The sequence below is a fragment of the Penaeus monodon genome, chromosome 12, assembly GCF_015228065.2.
Source record: "Penaeus monodon isolate SGIC_2016 chromosome 12, NSTDA_Pmon_1, whole genome shotgun sequence".
NCBI lineage: Eukaryota > Metazoa > Arthropoda > Malacostraca > Decapoda > Penaeidae > Penaeus > Penaeus monodon.
Genome location: NC_051397.1, coordinates 51,871,520 through 51,876,519, shown reverse-complemented (window position 1 = coordinate 51,876,519; position 5,000 = coordinate 51,871,520). Strand labels below are relative to the sequence as shown.

Here is a 5,000-nt window from a genome sequence, read left to right as displayed (position 1 = left end):
GTTCAGTGATACTGCTGGCAATCAAAACTATATCATCGGCGTACCTCAGATTTGATATTTTGTATCCTCCAACATCCACAATTCCTTCAAAATTCTCTAGAGCACCTCTCATAATTGTTTCAGAATATATATTAAAGAGGTGCGGAGACAGAATGCAACCCTGTCGCACTCCTTGTTTGACTTCGAACCATTCTGTTAACCCATAAGTGGTTCTTACAGCTGCTTGTTGTTGGTCATACATGGCTTTTATTAGTTGGATGATGTGTTTTGGAAACTTCATATCGTTCATGTTATTCCAGAGGATATCGTGATCAACAGTATCAAAAGCTTTCACATAATCGATGAAACACAGGTATAGGTCTTTTTGATGTTCTCTGTTTTTCTCTATGATCAATTTTAAATTTAGAATCTGGTTTCTGGTACCTTTTCCAGGGCAAAAACCTGCTTGTTCGTCTGCAATTTCCTCTTTTAACTTCAACTTCATTCTTTCAGCAATAATTTTCAACAAAATTTTGCTGCTGTGACTTATTAATGCATTTGTCCTATTATTGTTGCATTGGAGTGCGTCACCTTTTTTAGGTATGGGAGTAAAGACTGATTTTACCCAGTCTTCTGGCCATTTTCTTTCATTCCATATTTTTGTACAGAGTTTGTAGAAGAAGTATTCAACACTTTCGCCAGCATTCTTAATTAGTTCTGCTGTTATTTCATCTATTCCTGGGCTCTTGTTATTCTTTACTTCTTTTATGGCTTTTATAACTTCGTCTAGCAGTGGCGGTGGTTCATCTTCGTTGTCATTGTCTAATTAATGTTGTTGTTAGATCTTTATTCTTTTTGTATAGGTTGGAACAATATTGATTCCATCTATCTTTGACTTCTTTTCCATCACATAAAACAAGTCCATCTTCAGTTTTCAGTGTCCATTGTAGGTTTAAATTTTCGTGTGATGTTTCGTACTCCTTGGTAAAGTTCTTTAGTTGTCTTATTGATAGAACAGTTTTCAATTCTCTGGCAATGTTCATTTAAATATTTTTCCTTATCTTGTCGCAATAATCTTTGAATTTTTGTATTTTGTTTTTTGTAAATTGGATTATTGATACCCTTTGATTTTAGGCATCTTCTTGTTTCAATTTCACTTCACTGCTCAGCAGGAGTTCTTTTCCTTCTTCCCACAACTCATTTGGTGTTTTATCATCTTCACATTGATTGAGTATTTCAAATTTGTTTGACATTGTAATTCTGTAATTGTTATCAAGAGTTTTGTAGTCGAGCTTTAGAGGTGGTGTTGGACGCTCCATCTTTTTGAGTCTTATTTTAAAGTCGATAGTTAGTAGTTGGTGGTCACTGTTGCAGTCGGCACCAGGTCTTGTCTTGGCATTTTTTATGCAACTTTTCCATTTTTGGTTCAGCACAATGTAGTCAATTTGGTTGCGTGTTCTTTTGTCTGGTGAAAACCACGTGTACAAGTGTCTTGGGTGGTGTTGGAACAATGTATTGGCTATAACTAGATTATTTGTACTACAGTATTCAATAAAATCTTTACCTCTTTCATTTATATCTCCAAGGCCGAATTTTCCACAGGTGTCATTTTTTAGATCATTTTTTCCTACTTTGGCGTTGAGGTCCCCCATGATTATTTTTACATCTCTGTTAGGGATTGTGTCTAAAGTATCTTGGAGAGAGTTATAAAAATTTTCCATTTCTTCATCACTTGCAGTATTGGTTGGTGCGTAGCATTGTATAATACTAATATTATGAGATTTTGCTTGTATTCTGACTTTTAAAATGCGATCATTTATTGGGCTGTAGCCAATTAGTGCATTTGCAGTTTTTTTCGTGAGAATCATAGCAACTCCGTGACTATAATTTCCTTCTTCTTTTCCAGAAAAAAGAACTGTCTTGTTTTCTTTAGTTTTGAAACTTCCATTACTTTTCCAATTGGTCTCACTTATTCCTAGTATTTGAATGTTGTATCTATCCATTTCGTTACAGACAGTATGTAATTTACCCATCTCTTTCATTTTCCTTACGTTCCACGTTCCGATTTTAATGTGTTTCTTAATTGGACATGTTTTCTTTATCTTCTTTGTCTTCCAGATGCATGTTTAACATTGTCAGCCTGGTTGCCCACTGACTAACGCGCCCCTTGATAACCCACGCGACGGGCGATGTGGTATGAATTATAATTTCTGTATTTAATCATTGGTGTAGAGGTTTGTCAGGAGAAAATAAAAGTTGAGTGGAATCCCCAGGCTCCTTCTCAACTCGCAGTCTCCAACTAACTAGGAGGAACTATATCTGCCGCTTTAAAACAGTTTACACTGTAATACGCCAGACATATTATTTGGTGAAACCAGTAATCAGTAGAACTGAAGGTGTTTTCACCAGATATCCACTGCCCTGCTGCCGACAGTTTCACCGTAACCCTGGTATAGGGAGCTAATAGGGTGCTATCCTTGTTCAAGGGAACCCCAGGGTGCAGTTTATTGTCTTACCCAGGACAAATATATATATATATATATATATATATATATATATATATATATATATATATATATATATATATATATATATATATACATAACTGTAGCTTTCAAATAAGTCTCAAGTGTCTTGGGACTCTCGACCTGCTTTTCATTGAGACAAAGCTAAAAGCAATGGTATACCGTGTTTCAAACAACATGAACTGTCTGAAAAACAAAGGAGAAGTAAGTCATGAAAAATCTAAAGCTTGACTGAACCACCGCTTGTTTAGTTGCTGAATCTATTTCACTTTTACATTCCCTGACTTACACCCTTTGACCTACATCCTCTGACTCAACTTTGAGGTTTGTGGGCGTGAACGGGTGAAGGTGATTATGGACGATCTCAGAAACAATACTCATTATTGATCTCATTATTGTGTAACACTGCAAGAAGCCAACATGAGGGGACCAGCTGATCACACATCTGCTTTTAATTATTGCAAAAGAAACCGGGAGAAACGAAACGAACGAAACTATACAAGTGGTAAATGATATATGTGTAGCACTACATATCATTATTACCTATTTTTTTTCGTTTTCATCTTAATTTTTTTAGGTTATTGTCTTTTTCATTATCAATAGTCTTTATCATTATCACTATCTTTTTCAGATTTTTGTCATGTTTAATTCTTTTTCAGTTTGCAGGTATAGGGATTACTGTCAAAGTATTCGCTACCAAACATATATTTCCCTTTTTACTAATCACCTCAGTTCTTATGACTAATAGCGCCCGTGGCATGATATTCACTACACTTTACTGTAAAGATTTGTCCGTTATGTGAAAATTACTCTAAATGGCGACAAATTTTGGTCTCAAGAGTTACGAAAAAATGCAAATACTTTCTGCATTTAAAATACTAATCATATCTTATTTGGGATAATTACACGGAATGATAAATGATGTGGATTTTTTTTTTAATATACCTTGAAAATACGTACTTCGTTTATGAATAAAGAAAATAGATAGATAGCCGAAGAGATAGATAAATAAGCAAACAAGAAGACAGACACAAAATAAATAGTAATAAATAAACCCTAAAGAACACAAGTTATCATAATTTGTGAAATCATATACGACTCATAATTAATACGAGCTTAGAGATACGATATGAAATATTAACCGTGCAGTATATGTTAGATATAATATATGCAAACATTTATATCTTAATCATGATAATTTCATAATGTGGAATGATTTCAGCGTATAAATTACATATATTGTGCAGTGAAAGATACATAGAAATTAAGAAACCTAGAGAAGATTGAGAAATACCTGGCCTGTGTCATTTATTTTTATCTAATGACCACGAACTCTCCCTGTGCCATCATGTCAACCCGTTAATAACAGTTACAACATATAACGTGTGACATTCATTCACCATCACAGATCCTAAAACTCGAAAATCGAATGGGTCCTGCATCCCGAAATTTTAATAATTACCGATATTCCGAAATTTTAATAACAAAAAAAAAAAGAGATTTCTCGGATCGGCAAGTGTTGGGCGCCGTCATTCCCACCGTCACTCTCGCCTCAAAGACCACTTGCGACTTCTCATTTATGGAAATGAGGAGGAATTCCGAGCCCGCAGTAGATTAGGAATATAATTTCGTGTTAGTGTGGCTAAGTGCGCGTGTTTGGGAAAAGTTAGAGCAAAGGTGCTGTAATTTTGGACTGACGGATTGCTTTCATGTCGAGGGCTGACCTTCGTGTGCTATTTCGCAGGTGATGGAGGATTAAGGCTTGTGGTCCACATATTGTGTGTCTATGCGTTATACAGAGACATTTACTAAATAAATAAATACACACACACACACACACACACACACACATATATATATATATATATATATATATATATATATATATATATATATATATATATATATATATGTAGAGAGAGAGAGAGAGAGAGAGAGAGAGAGAGAGAGAGAGGGAGAGAGAGAGAGAGAGAGAGAGAGAGAGATATACACGTGCCTTTTTGTGGGGGGTGGGGTGAGTCAAAGTGCTTCCCCTGTTCTGACTGGGCCTTAGTTTCTGGATCACAGTGATGGACCCATGTTTCATCCTGCGTAATTAGTCACATGGCTAAAAGAGCCTTGGAACAATGGACTCGTTCTTGCTTCTGGAAAGGTGTGAGTAGTCTTATATCGAACATGAATGCTTTTGTCCACAGACCCAAGACTAATCTTAACATCTTAGGCCAGCTGACGAACAATAAAACAGCGAACTTCCAAAATGGCAGCTCCACAATGGATGGTGTCCTCATCAATGGCAGATTGGGGTCGCCCTGGGATAGGAGCCGTTTCCACAGATCTCCGACCACACCTGAACTGCCAATCATCCTCATAAGTTGCTATTATTTCCTGTAGTGTGCGGCCATTCAATTATAAAAACCTGATCACTGCTCGATTCTCCATTGGTTCCATTTTCACACCTTAATGCACCTTCACCGTTGTAACAGAAAAGAAGTTATG

The 5,000-nt window shown here is 36.0% G+C and overlaps 1 protein-coding gene across 1 annotated transcript in view; it reads left to right on the top strand.

Annotated features, from left to right (window-relative positions):
• Positions 1 to 4,171: 4,171 nt before the first annotated feature.
• LOC119579577 (deleted in malignant brain tumors 1 protein-like) overlaps positions 4,172 to 5,000 on the top strand; it is a 10,225-nt gene continuing 9,396 nt past the window's right edge. Inside the window, exon 1 of the mRNA XM_037927495.1 lies at positions 4,172 to 4,248. The gene's annotated coding sequence lies outside the window, so the exon portion shown is untranslated. The remainder of the gene's footprint in view (positions 4,249 to 5,000) is intronic.